We start from the raw sequence: 19134 nt of genomic DNA, 5'->3' as shown, positions 1-19134 counted from the left end.
TGCTGTGTGCATTTATTTGCCTGAAGGGAAGGAGCTATGTAGAGGGAAGGGGAGGAGCAGATTCCTGGAGAATGCCTGGTGTCCACCCCCAGCCTGGGTCCACACATGGGTATCTGAGCCCATGGGGGTAGGGTGCAGGTAGAAGCCAGGGAAACTGTTATTGATGGGACCCTAAGAATCCCATGATGGAATTGTGGGTCATGAACTCCACTGCTCAGGGACTCTAACCATGCTGATGTGACAGATACACTAGGACATCTTTTCACTTTAGTGTGTAGCCAAACACTGTTGCTTGGATGCCTCTGGGGCAGTACCAGTATCAGGTGGATGTGGAGGCTGCTGTGAAAGTCAGGCCTCACAGATACCTGGGGGGAGCATTGGTCCTGCCAGCAGAGGGGGCACAGGGATGCCAGGCAGGCACAGGGAAGATGGTGGGACACCTTGGATTACTTGGGGAGAGCTTTCCAAAGAACCAAGGGCCTGTGCACTCAGATTTTGGTTGTAGTATCTTTATCCGATTCCCAGAAGTAGATGACGTGCAGGTGAAGTCCAATCACCAGCCTGCAGTGGCATCAATAAAAGCCTCGGTGGACCTCAGCTGCCCTCCCTTTAGTCCCAGTGCAGCACACGCACAGGTGCACGTGCAGTTTGCTGGTCAGTAGCCCAAAGGCCTGGGAGAAAGGTGGTCGCCAGGTCCCGTGAGGAGCACAGGCCACAGCTGCCAGATTCTGCAAACAGTGACATCCTTGCTTCCAGTAAGGAAAAATAAAATCACTTTACTGTATTTGGTTTGAAAAAAGTCTGGTAACCTCAAAACAGGTTAAGGAAGACAATTGCTGTTCTAACGGTAATGAAAAGTGGCAGTTTTTTTCCCTTCTTTTTATTTATTTATTTTTTCCTTTTTCTTTTTGGTAAAAAATAAGACATGCTTATTATAAATAATTAAAAATACAGAAATGACAGAATTAAATCAAGAAAATATTATCCTAAATCCTAAAAATGACATTCAGAGGCACATCCTTTCACGAGTATATAACTGTGTGTAGTATTTTACGCAAATGATGTCCTATTGTTGCGCAATCTGTTTTTTCCCCACTCTCCAGTGTGAAAGGATACTTTCTGATGTCATGAATACAATTCCATGCATTTTTTTTTTTTTTTTGAGACGGAGCCTCAAGCTGTCCCCCTGGGTAGAGTGCCATGGCATCACGCTCACAGCAACCTCCAACTCCTGGGCTCAAGCAAGTCTCCTGCCTCAGCCTCCCAAGTAGCTGGGACTACAGGCACCCGCTACAACGCCTGGCCATTTTTTGGTTGCAGCCATCATTGTTGTTTGGCGGGCCCGGGCTGGGGATTTGAACCTGCCACCTTAGGTGTATGTGGCTGGCGCCTTAGCCGCTTGAGCCACAGGCGCCAAGCCATTCCATGTCATTTTTAACAGAAATGTATTATTTCATTTCATGTACATGTGAGAATTTGTTTAGCCATTCCCTTCCAATCTCATGAAACATTCAGTTAGCCTTATAAAATTTTAAAAATTACGGACAAACATGAAGTGAGCATCTTTGGGGAAAACTTTGGCTCTTATTTGATTATTGCATCGTGTCATACTCCTAGAAGGTGGTTGCTGAGGCAAAGCATATGTACATTTTTCTGGCCTTTGATATGTGCAGAAGTTTCAATGAGTGACTTACAGAACTTCAAAAGGGGGTGCCTGGAGACCACATCACTGGACCATCCCAGGAAAGTTTGAGTAGCCAAAGCTCTGTGCCCTCCACCTCATCTCAACCCAAGTAATTACAATTTGATGAGTTTGATAGATTGGACTCCATATTGAAGATATAATTTCTTGTTTTAAAAATATATGTGTAGCTTGAGAACCAACGGTAAAGTCATATTACAAACGATTGCAATGTGGTGACAGAAGTTGGCTGACAAAATACGTGCTCGCTTCAATCTGAGTGTCCTTGAATTGGTATGTTGTTGATTTTCCAGTGACTCAGGGAAATGATGGTCTTAATTATCATAATAATGATGATGATGATTTTCATTGAGATAAGAAGCCAAAATTAGACTAGTTTTAATCAGGAGCTGAGGAAATGCCTATAAAGCAAAGATCAGAGGAACTTCCAAGAAAAAGACTGGAAATTTTAAGATTCCCAGCCAACTGGCAACATCCTGCTACAGTCAGTGGAGCAGAGGGCAGTCCCTTCCCCTGGCTGTCTTTTTTCTTTTTACCCATTTTCCCCCTTCTAGTATAAGCAAACACACAAATGCACCCACACTCACACAGACAGCCATGCCCTATTCTTCGGGACAAATGGTCGACCACGTTGAGATTCTACTCACCACTTGACCACCAGGGATATCCAAGGCATTTCTACGATGAAGCCAGAGCCCCTGCCTGGCCTGGCCAGCCCTGGCTAGGAACCCCGGTTGGATCATTAGTGTCCTTGGCCCTTGCAGAAGGAAAGGCTTTCAGACCTTTAGTCAAAGTGAAGGAACAACAGTTCTGCCTAACTAGTCAATTTTCCTAATGAGCTATTAGGAGCTGTTTTTGTGCTGAACACGCTGCCCTCATTATAACCATGCTCCCCAGAAGCAAAGCTCTCTATGCCCATTGTAATGAGCTGAACGCTGGAGTGAAACACAGATTTAATGAGTTACAGCATGGAAATAAAATGGAACAACTTGCATCTGAAAGCACCTCAAAGTAAGGCTAAAGCCGTTGGGTACATTTGCATCAGTGGAGCAAACCACTTGGAGGTGACAAGCTTCAACGTGAACTGTGTCCTGACTGATCAGGGATAGGAAGATAGAGCTTGGACGTCCCTTCAGGTTAAAAAGCGGAACATTCTGTGTGACTTTGAGAAGTAGAAAGATTCAATAGTTCTAAGTTGTGGACCTGGTAATATGTATGTTACTTTGTAATACACAATATTGGTGTCTGCCCTAGAGCATGCTGGGAGTAAGGGTAAAAGGCAAGTGAGAAGGAGTTCATTATTAGGACATAGTTAATTAATTGTGGGTGAAGGTCAGATGCGGGCGGAAGAGACTAATATTGTGTGGGACCTGGCTAATACAAGTTTATGAAAACAGATTGTTAAATTTTCAGAAATTTTGCAAGGTGTTTACTGAACGTAGTCATTATTAACAATTAAATTATATAATCATAATTAAATCTATTATATGATAAACAGAGATATTAAATACTTAAAACAAATCACTTCCTAATTATTTTACTACATCTTACTACTAGCTGTTCTCTTGAAGGTTATTATCTATTGTAGCAATAAGATAGACATACGATGATGTGTTACTATCTGTCTCTTCCCCCCACTCAATGTTCAATAATGTCATATTGATGGCTTGAAATGGGACGTTGTGGGAGTATTTAAAGAAAATCAGCTGATACAATAAATCAGGGCTTGATTTATTGTTCTATGGATTGTCTATCTAGACTTATAAAAGTAATGGAAAAATGTTAATAATGAACATGAAACTCAAAGTTTGTCATTCCATTAGCTGTTACACTGTGACTAGCATGCAAACACTTTGAGGAAATATTCTTTCGGTTTGTGAAAACTATTATTAGATTCAGCCAAGAAGTCAGTCATGTCATTGATGGGGAGTGAAGTTCCCACATATGTCTTAGTTGTTTCATTTCCATCTTACTCATTGATATAAATTAAAAATAGCCACCAAAATTCATTCTAGAATTATACTCATTTATCAGTTGAAACCACAGGTTGGCTATGAATACCAGGGTTTAGCAAAAATAAAGACAAGTATTCTTGAAGAATTGGTTCTGCAGAAATTTCAATAAGGAGTAATATATATTTTAATAGTATTTGTAGGTTATGTACTTAATAAATTTTGTATCATATACTTTATAATACATACATGCAAGTTCATACATATACACACACATATGTGTACACACTCATACCAATTGCTTTGTTGTTTTGGCTTTTGTCAACAGCGTTGATAAATATCTACCAGCTCACAACCAAAGCCACCACACCCTCTCCAGGAAGAAATGACCATTGCTAAGCACACCAGCATGGCAGGGCACAGAGCAAGGGTTTTGGAGCTAGGTCTATGGGCCTAATTTAGAATATGGATTCTGGGTTGGACTTGCTGTATAACATTGGACGATAGTTTATGCTCTTTGAATTTTAGTTTGCTCATCTATAAAATGGAGGTAATAATACATTTAAAGGTTATGGTGAATAGAAAGTGAGATCAAGTGTTGTATTAAAACAAAGCCTGGGTAAAAGTGGTAAAGGTTATGTTGTTTAATAGATAGTAAGCATTCCAATTTGTACAAATAATCAACACATTGAATCCTATAATGGCATACATGTATTTATGATCTATGTATGAAAGACTTAATAAAAAGGTAAAACAAAGCCTGGCATATGGCCAGCTGTTACTATCCAGTTCTTATTTGAAAGCCAAGGTGTTGTAGATCCAGTTTAGTTCCAGATGTGTTGAATTCTCTGAGCATCCTCTGATTTTTAGGGAGAAGAGAAGCATGACTACAGAAACTTTCAAAGGGCTGCTATCCAAAATTGCAGTGAAGTGCCTGGCATACCAACCTGGCTTGGGCAGCAGAGAGAGCAGGTTAATGAACACCCATCGCTTGCCAGGTTTGTCTATGTGCATGATTTTACTTTCACTTCATGACAATTCTATGAGGCATGTGAAAAATTTTATTTTCTAATTATGGCTAAACAAGTATTTTCCATTCTACATGTTCTAGAAGTTTTCCATTCCTCTGTCAAGAAGTGGAGGCTAATTCCCCTTCCCTGGAAACTGGGAAGGTTTATTTTATAGCCAACAGAACACACAGACGTGATGAAGCGTGACTTGTAATGTGATGCAGCTTCTCTCTTGCTGGTGAGGACACATACCTTTGGAGCCCTGCCCTCCATACAAGAAGGCCTCCTCATAATGCTGAGGACTGTCAGTAGCTTGGAAAGCTCTGTGCTGATACTTGAGTCAGTGGCCCTAAACTTTGAGTCCTCTCAATCCAGGTTTTAGATATTCAAAAAAATGAGCCTCTCTCAGTGGTTCTCAACCTTCCTAATGCCACGACCCTGTAATACAGTTCCTCATGTTGTGGTGACCCCCAACCATAAAATTATTTTCATTGATACTTCATAACTGTAATTTTGCTACTGTTATGAATCATAATGTAAATATCTGATATATAGGATGGTCTTAGGCAACCCCTGTGAAAGCATTGTTTGACCCTCAAAGGGGTCGCGACCCACAGGTTGAGAAACACTGCTATAGATGATTCTAGCCCTAAGCTGAAAAATCCTTTTTAGCCTTTGATCTTCCCAGGTGAAGTTCAGACACCATGGACAGAGACCAGCGGCCACTCTGCCCTTTCCAAATTACTGACTTATAAAATCCATGTGTATAATCAAACAGTTGCTTTGTGCCACTAAGTGGGTGGTGGTTTATTATACAGCAATAGTTATTAGAATTGGAATTATTATCATGCACATTTTTCAGGCAAGAAAATTGAGGCTCGTAGAAGATAACTATCTCGTAGAGTCACACATCTAATCATTGGTAGATTTGATATTCACACCGAGGGCTTCCTGGCTGGAAATTTCACGCTCTTTATTCTCTGCTACATTTTCCTGCTCATTGGAGGGGTGAGAACTGTTGCTCTACCAACTAGATAGATCCCAGGGGTCAGGGAGGAGTTGGGGAAAGAGAAAATAGGAGTTAGCCACTGCAGAGAATCCTGAAGATGGCTGGATTCTTGTTCAATATACTAGCTGGGGTGGGCCAGGAGGAGCCAGTAATTTAGACAGCACAGAGACTGGGTTCAGGCTCTGGACACAATTCCCTCTCCTCTTAGCAAAAGAAAAATACATTAAATAAAGGAACAAAAAGGAAAATAAAGTCAACCCAATCCTGATGTTTTGGTGTTTGTGCTGATTCTGTTGTGAACCCAGCACATTTCCACCTGGGGGTGGAATTGATGAGTCTTGTCGACAACATCTTCTAGGGTTATAATTCCTTGAGGTCTAGGCGAAGTGCCAAGGCCTGGCAGCATCGCTCCCACTCTCTCCTGCCATTGGGAGGCAGCAGAAAGCCCAGTCTGTCTTGGTAGCTTTGCGGGGTCATGGGAGGAGCAGTAGACCTCTGATCATTATCCTGGAGAATCCAGGGCCCTACCCAAGGACTGTTTGCCTGACAGTGGGGTGACCCAACATAAAGCAAGGTCTGAGAATGGAGAAAACTAGAGTCAGTTGTTGCTATGGTTTGAATACTGTCTCCCCTCCAAAACTTGTGCTGAAACTTAATTCCCCATGCAATTGTACTGAGGTGGGACCTTTAAGGAAGTGATAAGGTTTGGAGGCCTCCATCCTCATGGATGGGATTAGTGTCTTACAAAAGGGCTCGAGGGGGCAAGTTCAGTACTTACATCTTTTCTGTCATGAGTGTTTTCCCTCTTTCCCTCCTGCCTTTCACCATGTGAGGACACGGCAACCAGGTGTCATCATGGAAGCAGAGAGGGCCCACCCTCAGCAGACAGTCAGTCTGCCAGTGCTTTGCCCTTAGACTGTCTCAGCCTCCAAAACTATGAGAAAGAAATGTCTGTGCTACCCGGTCTGTGGGCTTTTGTTATAGCAGCACAAATAGTCTGGGACGGTTGTCCTAATCTGAGTGCCTGTTGAGTGGCCTTGCGGGCTGGAACCCCAGGCTTAGCAAACATCCCCTGTGCAGCCTTGGGTGAGCTCCTGCACTCTCTGTGACTCACTCCCTCAGTTCTACAATGGAGGCAGCAATGCATCTCATTTGTAAAACTGTCATGAAAATTAAGTGAGTTAATATATGCATGGTGCTCAGAACAGTACTGGGCAGTAAACACTGGGCATTCTCATGACCACTGACCCTTCTGTCACGTGAGGAATAAATCCTCTGTGAGGCTTAAATTGGTCGGAAGAATCCTCTTTCATAAAAATGCACTTTCACTTGTACGAGAAGTTAGAGAATGACTTAAATGCTTCTCAGGGAAGAACAAAGATGTTTGTCCAAGTACAGACATTTGAAGGAGAATTCACGAATGAGAGCCATGGCTCTGAAACCCAAGTGAGCATGCTTCTAGAGGGCTTGTTAGAACCTCGCCAGACCCACCTCCAGAGTCATGGATTTAATAACTCTGGGATGGGGCTGCAAGGATTTCCATTTCTAGAATGTTTCTAGGAGATGCTAAGACTCCACTCTGAGAAGCACTGGTTTAGATAAAAGGCCAAAGCACTGATATTTATCTATTTTTATCTAAAAAAGTTATACATCATGTCTTCTATGCATCAGACACTGTTCTAAGTAGATAGCACCATGTACATTTCATAACGGTTTCATGGTAGAGTTACTATCACCATTTTGCAAATGAGGAAGTAGGCAGAAGATTAAATGATTTGCTTGAAGCTTGGTGGAAAATCAGAAAACATACTCAGTCTGGGATGTCCCTGACTTTTGTTTTAGGGTGCCTCTCACTACTGGACACTGTGTAGAAAAAGAAGAAACTTGGACCTACAGATGCTCAGGTCCCACCTTCAAGTTGTGGTTCTCAAGGCATGTGGCTGCGGGTCAAGGAAACGGAAATTGGTCTTGGTGGCTTTCAGAAGCCACTTGGTGGCTCTGCGGATGGTGAGCCCTACAGGGTAGAAGGCTTGCTCTCTCATCCCTGCACCTGGTCTCTCACCAGCATTAATTCATCCCCCAGGAAGGGCCTTTCCTCCTTTCCTCTGCGCAGTTCTGGGATGTGAGGAAAGTCTGGAGGGGAGAAGGAGGCTCTGCACTGCAGGTGCCAGCGCCAGCTGGGGCACAGCCACCAGGAGTCAGAGGTTAAATGCTGCCTCTAACTCAGATCCCGATAAGATCTTCAGCGACAATTAGCACCTCTTCAGCTCCTGAGAGCAGGGGCTCCACTGGCCTGACTGCTCTCTCGCCTTCCCTGTCTGCCTGTTTCAAATTAGTAAAGGAGGCTCAGCCCAGGCTGGATGCTGCAGGCCTGGGAGCGGTGTCTTGCGCTTGGGGTGACATTTCCACAAGCTTTCCATTGGGGCTTTGGTGTATCTTAGAGACTGTGCTGCTTCTGCCCTCTAAGGTGTTTGTGTGTCATTAGGCACAGACTCAGGATCCAGAGCCTGAAGGGACCTTTATTCCAGGCTGTCCTCCCAACTCCCCAGTCACCATGGATTCTCTCCCCCAGAGCTTCTCCCCCTTCCTTTGTGAAAGAGGGACTATGATGTAGAGAGAGGAGGGGCTTCTGAAGCCCTTGGAGGACAGGGTCAACATCAGAGCATAGAAGGAGCAAATACGTTTTCATAAATAATAATCCAAAGATCAACCTTCGAAAGAGTCTAGATTTGGAGCCAACCTCTTACCTGTTTTAGGGTAGCTGAGGCATATCGCCTAGATTTCCCTGTGACCTTTACAGAGTACGACTTTCCCCTCAGGGGTATTATAAAGTCATTTTACTCATGGAGACTAACATAGCAAAAATAACTCAACCGGGTCATCGGCTTTTGTTTTGAATTTGCTTTTGTTTTTGTTTAAAATACCACAATCCCCACTTCCCAGGAAGCAATTCAGACAAACTTGAAATAGTCATGAAATTTTCTCCTATTCACGTGTTTTCTCATTTTTTTTCCATTCATCATCAGTTATTTGAGTGAGAAATTCATTGTGGAGAAAGAAAGAAGGCACGAAAACCATAACATTCTTTCTGGAGCTTGCAAATACTAAGGGAGAGAAGAGCATTCAGAATAGTGCCCAGAAAGTTCTGCATAAGGAATGGGGGATTGGAATAAACAGTTATTGTACATAGATAACTGTGACAAATCATGATAGTTGTCTTATATGTTCAGGCATTTAACCTTCCCCAAATCCTTAGGACATAAACACAAAGGATCAGGAAACTGAGAACTTCAATAAGTTTCCTCAAATCTGGTGCAGTTAGTTACAGAGCCAGGTTCTAATCAGTTCTCATCCAATCTATGGGATCAATTTCTGCCCTACCAGGAGCTGTTTGTGTCATTTCTGTCCCACCAGGAGCTTCCAGGTGTGTAGTTGGGTGGTTCAGTAGGTAGATACTAACACACATCTGTATGTATATGTAAAAAAGGGTGAGTCTCATATGGGAGCCTGCTAAAGGGGCCATAGAAGGGATTGTGTGAGTACAGCGGCAGAGAGCTGGGCCTTCCAGGTAGAAGACATACAAATGCATTGGCAATAGGAAGGCACATGGCATGTTTGTAGAACTGCATGTAGTTATGTTTGCCAGGAAAATGGCGATTGTATCAGAAAATAATAGGAAATGAGGAATTAGAGGAAATGCACATCCGAATAATAGAAAGAGTTGACTGCTATGCAGAGGATTCCAGACTCTGGGTACTGGGCTGCTGGGTGTTGAGAGATGGCCATCTGTCACAATTTCATGCAAAGCTACAGTTATCTCACTCATAACCTGATAGACCTGCCTTTGACATTTTCCCATGCACCCAAAGAATGGCCTCAAATTGCTGACATTGTCCCGATTTTTTACGGACAGCTTGTGGTGCTGTTAACTGCCTGTTGTCCCATTTCAGTCATAACAAACACTGGAGAGAAAACCCAAACAGTCTTGAAGTTGTCCTCTATTCCCACTCTTCTAGGTAACCTGAGCCAGGGACATCCCCTTACATACTGAGTGTCACTGAGGCCACTGCAAGCAACTGTACCACTCCCAGCAGAGGATCTTCCTGGTGGCCAAGCTCCTCTGACTGTTAGACATCCCTCGTTCTCTTAGTTTTCCACTTTCATGCCACCTTGCTCCTTCTTGAGAATTTCTCTCCAGTTGATTACTGCTCTGGTCTCTCTGCATAAAGACAGCATCAGTTCCACCCCAAGTCTCCTTCACTTCTCTGGCCACCTTGTGAAGGGCACTCACCCCAATGTTGGTTCATTAATCTTCATGCCATGTATTTTCATCGTTTGCTTAGCTTAATTCATGCACTTTGTTCAGTGTTGTTATCTGCAGAGAATTGTTTAGAAAGCCAAGGAGATTAAAGACAAATTAAATGACATATTCCCTATACTGACCACAATACCCTTCATATTTCATTTGGATAACACACTATTGAGTAGAACATGCAGGAAAGCCTTAAATGGGAAAAGGAAGAGAAGACATCACTGAAGGCAATGACATCATGGTTGAGGGGGGGGCGGGGAGAGGTACACTGCATGTGCATCTATTGGTTGGCACACGGCAACCTATGAACCATTGCCTTGATTTTATGTGTGTGAACAACTTGCATCTTTTTAACGCCAGATGTCAAGCTGACTTCTCTTTGTCCAAAAGAGATGGTCTTCCTACACCTTGTTGAAGATCTACTTTAAGTCTTTTGTATTAAAAAAAAAAAAAGATTCAATTCTGAACCAAGTGCTGGAAGAGCAGTGCTATACAAGACGTTGACCCCACAATGAAGGAGATGGTATTACAGTTAGAGGGAAGAAGAACAAATACCCACAGTGGAGATAGAGGAAATGACAGCAAACCTGGTGTGAACCCTTGTCTAGGGTGAGTTTAGGGAGGAGTTCGAGAAGGACTACATTGAAGGCTGACTTCTGAGCTAGCGCTTAAAACAGCGATTCTCAACCTGTGGGTAGTGACCCACAGGAACTGTATGAAAGGGCCACGGCATTAGGAAGGTTGAGAACCATTGGCTTAAAAGGTGTTTGGGAACTCATCAGGAGCAACAGTGCAAGGTGGAAAGAGAACCTAGCATATAGGTGGGTCATTGTGAAAGTTTTGAGATACACAAAAATCAAGAAATGTAAAGTCCACATGGGCAGAAACAAATGAAGCCCTCTCAGTTACACTGATTCACTGAGTGAGATGAAACTTGCACAAGCGAATCTGAAAGGATGCTGTCAACTGTGTTTCTTGGAAGAGAAATAGTGACCCATAACACAGTCCCTCTCAACTTTTGTAGCAACCTTAGTACGAAGGCATAGAGGAAAGGAAGAGCAAGGCATAGAGAATGGTGAGGTCAACATGGCTGACTCTAGGCATAAGGAGAAATGAGGTAAAAGGAAACAGTGCCCTCTCCTGAGCGTCTCTGTCTGCAGGCTCACTCTTCTCTGCCTGGTCATGGAGATAAAAGATCACAAGTGTTGATCCTGTCTGTGTCCTCTAGCTGGGTACCCTCATCCATGCCTGGTTTCAATCATACCTGTATGAAAATGACAAATGAGTGTATATTTCTGGTTCAGAATATGACCTCTAGCTCAGAGCCTTCAGAACCACATATGCTGCTTATTGTACTAGGTACGGAGCTGACCCCACAATTTTTACTCCCTTAACTTGATCCCTTGCTCAGTGATCAGCAGCACCGTCCATCCAGTGAAGCCAGTTGGACGTTATCCTGAGCATGGACATCATCCCAAATGCCCTTCTCAAGCTCTCACATCACATTCACCGTAAGTAATGTTCAGTTTACTTCTTAAATATCTCTCAAATCCATCTGGTATTCTCCACTTCTATCAAGTGCACAGCAGTGTATACTGGTACTTGTACTACAATTTCTTGCCTCGACTGTGGCAATTACTCCTAACTTGTCCTCCCATTTCTACTTTTGATCTCACTTTAATTTAAACTCTCTAGTTGGGCGACAGAGAATCTTTCAGGAAGCCGAGCAGTATAGAGGACTGGAGATTATAGACGTTTCTCCCAGTTTATAGAACTAAACACTAGAGAAATACTTCATGGGGCTGAACTGGCAGGGGGAAAAAAAAGAAAAAAAGAAAAACAAACAAAACCCCCAAACTTAGAGACAAGACATTAAATGATAGTGCAAATCTGCAGGATCTGGCTCTTGTTACGGTAGTTTGTAGTCTGAGTTTGAATGAAAAATGTATACTAGAAAAAAAAATCAATGCCTGGCACGACACAGGAAAGGAGGCAGAAGCAGAGACATTTGGAATAAAGCTGAGAATTCTAAAGAGTGACATCTCATGAAGTGAAACTGGAAAAAAAAATCTCTTCTCCTGAGAGAGACAGTGGGACACATAGAAGGCTTTTAATTGACTGCTCATACGAGGGAAAAAAGCATCCTTTAATAGTGATGATTTACCAGTCTTTATTGTAGGATTGTGACTTGAAGAAAGCAAAATCCAGTGTTCAAAATATGTATTTAAAGTAGGCAAAGTCAGTCATTCCCTAGGTGACTTGCAAAAGCAAACTGAAATTCTGATTGGAGGAACACAAGCCCAAGCCCCAGTGAATTACCACAGAGAAAAGAATGTAAACTTACAATTAAAAAAAAAAATCACTTAAAATGCATGAAGAAGCAAAGCCAGGATGAGTATGATTAAGCAAAAATCAAAACCAAAACAAACATCAATACAAAAAAATTATAAACAGACCTATGTAGATGACATATATTAGGAATTAGATACAGAATATCAAAAAGATGTGTAAGAAATATGAAGAAATTAGAAAGGAGAGGGAGTTTGTGTGTGATGAAAGGCACAATTAAGGCATGTCTTTTCTGATTTCTCTATGCCAAGTCAGATATCCATTGCATGCTCTCAAAAGAGGATGTACCTATGAAGACTGACTTGGCAGGTAGCAAGGGGAAACAAGTAACCTTCCAGAAATAAATGCTCTAATAATGTAAAATAAGTGATATCGTAGTTCAGACACAGGTAGGGAATTAATATAATGGTGAACATTGGAGGATTAATGAATGAAAATCTTAAAAAACAGAAATTATCTATATTACAGACACAATGGCAGAAAGATGAAAAATTTAGAAGAGAATTCAAGAGAGAGAGAGTAGAGTGATAAGGCATAATGCATATTTAACTGGAATTTCAAAGGGAGAAAAGAGAGAATGGATAAAAGGCAATATTTGAACTAATATGGCTAAACTCTTTAATCAATAAACTATACCAGGCATCAAGTAGAGAAGCCATTAAATCACATTTAAAATAAATACAATGAAATTTATTCAAGAAGAAATAGGAAGAATGAAAATGGTCCATATGATGGTAAATCTAAACACATATAGACTGTTTAAAACCATAAGGGTAATGTATAGTTTGTGTGGTTAAAAAATAAAAAACAATCAACTAAAATACATACAAAATAATAAGTCAGTCATGAGTGAGGCAGGTAACATTAAGGCACTATTAAATACATTATTGGACAATAATGTAAAGGCTGATGAACTTTAGATTTTCAGTTCAAATAGTCATCTCTGTGATGATGAAAATGGTCTATAGAATTGTTCACTACACAGGTACATGCCAAACGCAGCTATTATGAACTTGAGATGTGACTAGTTGTGAGTGGGGCATTTAATTTTTAATTTTATTTAATTTTAATTACTTTAAATTAAACAATATACAAACAATGTGACTAGCGGCTATGGTACGGGACAGAGTGATTCTAGAGTAACCACTGAAATTATAGTAACTGCATATCATTTTGAAATCGATACAGAGAAAAAATGTGATTGGTGTCTGTGATCATGAGCAAAAGGAGGCAACAAAGAAGAAAAAGCCCACTAAGCTAATTATGTAATATGCTTCAGAATTCTTTCCAGCTTCTTCGACATCCTACGTTTCTCCCTGAGCCTTTAAACGAGCTGTCTAGAATAGTCTGGAATAGTCTCTCCACTTCCCATTCCTTAATGGCCCACCATCATTTAGATCTTACCTTTTTTAGGCATGTCTTTCCTGATTTCTCTCTTGTCAAGTCCATTGCATGCTCTCAAGGCACGAGGTGCCCACCCCATCCCTCTCAAAAATTTGATTGAACTTTTTATTTTCAAATGATCGTAGATTCTCAAGCTATTATAAGAAATAAAAGAGAGATACACCATGGTACTCTTTACCCAGTTTCTCCAATGGAAACATTCTGCAAAACCATAACTGGACCTTACAGCCAGGATATTGGCATTGACACATTCAGATCAGAGAAGACTCACCATTGCAAGGATCCTCTAGGTTGCCCTTTTGAAATCATACTGCCTTCCTCCTTCTTTCAATCCCTTGTCCTAATTGCTGGTAGTTACCAATCTGTCGCCATTTCTGTAATTTTGTCATTTCAGTAATGGTACATAGATAGATTTATGCAGCACGTAACCTTTGGATTGGCATTTTTTCATGAAATATAATTCTCTGGAGATTGCTCCTGGTGGTTGCATGAATCAGTAAGTCACGGCTTTTTACAGCTAAGTAGGATGCCGTGACGTGGCTGTGCCATGGCTTCATCACTCACTCACGGAAGGACATCTCCGTTGTTTCCATTTTGGAGCTAATAGACTGCCAGAAGTGTCCATGTTCAGGTGTTCTATATGTGTGTGGCTGTGTGGGGAGGTGAACGGAGTTTCATTATTCTGAAGGACTAAGGAGTTGCATATGAGTTATATATTTAATATTTTGGGCCAAAATTATTTTCTAGAATGGCTGTGCAATTTTACCTCTCATCACCAATGTATGAGCCATTCAGTTTCTCTGCATCTCAGCAGCATTTGTTGTAGTTTATTATTTTTTCTTTTAGCCATTATGACGAGTGTGCAGTGATATCATGTTGTGGTTTTAGTCTGTATTTTTGAAGAGCTAATGTGCTCATTATTTTTTTTAATTGTTTGTCATCTGCATGCTATCTTCAGTGAAATGTCTTCTCATCTCTTTGTCCATTTAAAAATAAAATACAGATTGTTTTTTAATGTTGAGTTTTGAGAGTTCTTTGTTGGCGTAGTCCAGCTTCTAGTCCTTTCCTGGATATCTGGTTTGCAGATATATTACCCCAGTCTGTAGTTTGTTCATCCTTTCAGCAGCATCTTTTTTTGTTTCTTTGTTTTGATGAAGCCCAATTTATAATTTTTTTTCATGCATCTTACTTTTAGTATCAGGTGTATGAGTTCTGCCCAGCCGTAGATCTTGAAGACTTTTCTCCTATCTTGTGTCTAGAAGTCTTCTATATTTTTTTTATATTTAAGCCAATGATTCATTTTGAACTACTTTTTTATATAAATCTGAGCTTCATTTCTTCTTCTATAAGCGCTACTTTCTCTAGCTCTTTTTGTTGTAAAGTCTAACTTTTCTCTGTTTATTTTCCTTTACTTCCTTTATGAAAATCAGTCAGACAGTTCTCAGCCGGTCTATTTCTGGGATATCTGATTTGTTCTATTGATCAATATATCTATCCTTTAATCAATATCACATAATCCCGATTATTGTAGTCATTAAATAAGTCTTAATGTAAGGTAGACTGATTTTTTCCCACTGCATTCTTATTTATCTTATTTGCCATTTATTTGCTCTAAAGCCTTCAGCAAAAGTCAAAAGATTCAGGTGTTAGAGGCTGCAGTCCCTAGGAAGTAAATAACCACGTCCACATTTAGAACATCTGGCGAAGCATCTGGCAGCCAGCTAGAACAAGGCAGGCAGAATAGCAGTCCTAGAGAAATGTGACATAAGGTAAATTGCAGTGACTAAGCTCTCCTTCTCAGTGTGTGTTGGATGACGGTAATGAAAGAGACTTCATGCATAGACCAAGTCGGCAGATACGGTGAGCAGCTCACATTGCAGCTATGCCCGCCCTTCCCCTTTGGACCTTCGCACCAGCTGCTGGAGAACTGACTGCAGTGAATTGATATTTGGCCTTTCTTTTTTGTCTTCATCCTGTATGGGAAGCAAAGAAAACAAGAAACTGACCAGGAGGCCAAAAGCAACAGGACGTTCTTCCCTCCGCAGAATTCGACATTGTTGATTGCCAAATTCCTTCTGAGATGTTTTCCCCCCTGGCCTAACCATGACATTGTCCTTTCTATTTTTATTCAAACAAACCCTCTGATCACTCCTTCTTTGTTTCCTTAAGTGCACCCTCTTTCTCATCTTGCTTGGAAAATGGGGTGCTCCTTGGTCTTGTCTTCCCATGCTCCTCCTTCTAAGCAGCAAAAACTCTGACAGTCATTACCTATTTGGTAACATGTTTGAGTTCATGCACTCACACCATCATTCGTTTGTACAGCACCCGTTTGTTCTCAGCTCTCACCAGAAAGGCAGGGAGCAGGATTGTGAAATACACAGCTCTCAAGAAAATGACAGTCTTCCAAATTTTTAATTTTCATTGCCCTTCCTGCCACCAGTGCAGCCACTCTGGTTATCTGTGTTGATTGGCTGGTTTCTGTGTTGTACTAGTTAAATATTTTGCCTTTTGTCCCCAACTACACCTACACAGAGTACATTTAACATCAGAGAATGCTTAAATCGAAAGACAATGTCTCTCCTGAACGCTAATATTCATTTTGTTGGTTTAAAATTTCTTACTGATATCCCAAGTACAATGAACTAGTTTTGACAAAATCCTGGTTTTAAAGGTTCAGGTCCATTTCCTTTGAAAATTTGCATCCCAGACATCAGAGCTCACAGGAACTTCAAAAAAGGAGCTGGTTTCTTATCCTTCCTTGCCCAGCTATGCAGTTGACCAGAACCCAGATCCTCCAACCCTAACTTCATTGTGTCAGCAGTTTTTAAGATTTAGAGGAATTTTTCAATTTCTTACTACCTGCCTTGGCATGCATACACAATAATGCAATTCTTTAGAGAGGATGTGGCTGTGCCTTACCAAGGATGTGTGAAGATAGCATGTGTGCACAAGGGGGTCCTCTGTAAAGGCTGGAAAGACGGGATAACTGCACTGCCATTGTTAGGCCAAGCCCCGTGCCACCACATTTTTGATCTGCATGTATTTGGTGCCAATTTGTTTGCTCTTTCCATGAGGTGTCTCAGCAAAGCCCTAGCCATTGTCCATTTAGCCATCATGACAGCCATATGAATGCATTTCCCAAGGATGGTATTATTTCATATAATATGTCCCAGAAGTTTTTTTTTTTTTTTAATTTTGAGACAGAATCTCACTTCCATGGCATCACAGCTCACAGCAACTTCCAGCTCTTGGGCTAGGGCAATTCTCTTGCCTCAGCCTTCCAAGTTGCTGGGACTACAGGTGCCTGCCACAATGCCTGGCTATTTCTGTTGCAGTTGCCACTGCTGTTTTAGCTGGCTGGGGCGGTTCAAACCTGTCACCCTCAGTATATGGGGCTGGCACTGTACTGATCACAGGCACCACCCCTGAAATTTTTAATATGCAGACATCCAGAGGGATAGTCCAGATTACTTCACACATATGCATGCACCCGTGCACACTCACATACATATATTCAAGATACCAATAACCTCCACCAGATCTTGTGTTTCAGTATTTGCTTAATGATATATGCCCATTGAGAGAACAGGAGGCAGGAAGAATGACAAAAAAAGGTGACAGTTGATAGTCTGATAGTGAGAGAGGAAGCAAAACATTATGAAAACCATGGCAGTAGACGACCATCCTGTGTAGTGACAAACCACTTATCAACAGTACATGGTAGTAGAGGCCAATAGTGGATTTAATGACAAAGGGCCTGAAATATCAATGAGACACCTCATTGTTTTCTGTACTTTTTGTTTAGAAATGTCAGTGCATATATCGTAGATTTTAGGAAAGTTTCCACTGAAATTGTTTAAAATGTTTTGATGTTGCTTTAAGGTAATGATAATAGTATAACAAAAATACTAATATTAGGAAGAAGGAGGAAGAGGAGAAATTGTTTTGTTTCTTGAAGTTTACTAAAGTCTTTTTAAAAATTTCTATTGTCTAAAGTAATCCTTAAGTGAGTTTGTTAAAAGAGGTATTGGTCTGACCGTGATTGCTCAGCCTAATAGCTAAGGATGCAAAAGTATAAAATGATAATTTGAAAATGAGTTTCTGGGGTCACCCTCCTAAGATGGACTGTAGGAATCATTCCTTCTGATGCATCTTCAAAATGTGCAGCGTCCACATTCCTCGGTCTCCTAGATGACCACTTTTGATGGACTTCATGCCTCATGTGTCTGGGGCTGGCTGACCCTAAAAGAATCCAGCAGAAAATGCTCCCGTATTGTCCGTTCTGGCTGGTTTGGCCATTGCTAGTTTCTGGTCCATGGTTTAGAAACCTCTGTGTTTCCTGCCACCAGTGCCTTCCAGAAACTTCCATGACAGGCACAGCATTCTGTCTGACTTTGCATGATTAAAGGTTGCCTCTCTCTGACCCTGACATACAGACTATGTGGTGGGGAAAGGGGAGGTCAGTGTGGATGCGGACCGAAGCAAACATCCTCCAGCACTTAATAGAAGAAACTGTCCCCTTCTGCTCCTGCAATCTCCATGTCACCCCGTCACCTAACTTTTACATATCACATCTCTACACCTCATCATACTTCTTGGGCTTTGGAGAGGTGACATTTGTCCTCTGATGCATCAGGGGTCTTATTCTCTTATTCACCAGGCTGGTCATCAGCTGTAAGGTGTGTACACGTTTTGTTTCTATCAAACTCCTTAGTTTGACTAATGAATGGGGCTGGCCCATTGGCCCTCTAGACAGGCCTGGAGGGGTTTGACCCTGCAAGGGTCACAGTTTCAGCTTTTTGTGTGGGGCACCTCCTGTGCGCCATCGCATAACTTCTTCAACCCACCTTGCTACAGCCGGCCCCTTGGTGGTGAACAGTTCCAAGTAGATTTTGACCAGCTTTGCACAGGCTTTATGAGACACTACCTCACCCAAGCCAATGAGTAAATGTTTCTCCTTTCATTTCCAGGAAGACTGCCCTGAGATCCATTTCATTCATTTCCTTGGAAGCTCCAGCAGGATTGAGCACCATCAGCTTCCTATGACGAGGGCCAACTGGATAATGCATGAGTTTTCCCTCCCTCTTTCACTCCCCTGTCCCTCCTTTCTGGGATTGTGTCCCAAATAAACTTCCATGCCTGTAAGCCTTTGCTGAAAGCTTTGCTTTGAATGGGTGGATTGGGGGAAGAGGGGGACAGTGGAGCCCAGACTAAGACTCTAGGTTAAAAAGTAGCAATTATGGAAAATATATTACAGCCAATATTTATTGAGCACTTTCCATGTGCCAAACACAGTTGAGGACAATTTGTAAATTCCAAAAAGTTTAATGCAATGTGCATATTTTATACCTCAGAAACAGTAAGCCTGTATTTAAGTGACTTTTTTTTTTTTTTTT

The sequence above is a fragment of the Otolemur garnettii genome, unplaced genomic scaffold (assembly GCF_000181295.1).
Source record: "Otolemur garnettii isolate 467f Iridium unplaced genomic scaffold, OtoGar3 scaffold00029, whole genome shotgun sequence".
NCBI classification, from domain to species: Eukaryota; Metazoa; Chordata; class Mammalia; order Primates; family Galagidae; genus Otolemur; species Otolemur garnettii.
Note: the sequence above shows the minus strand (reverse complement) of the source record.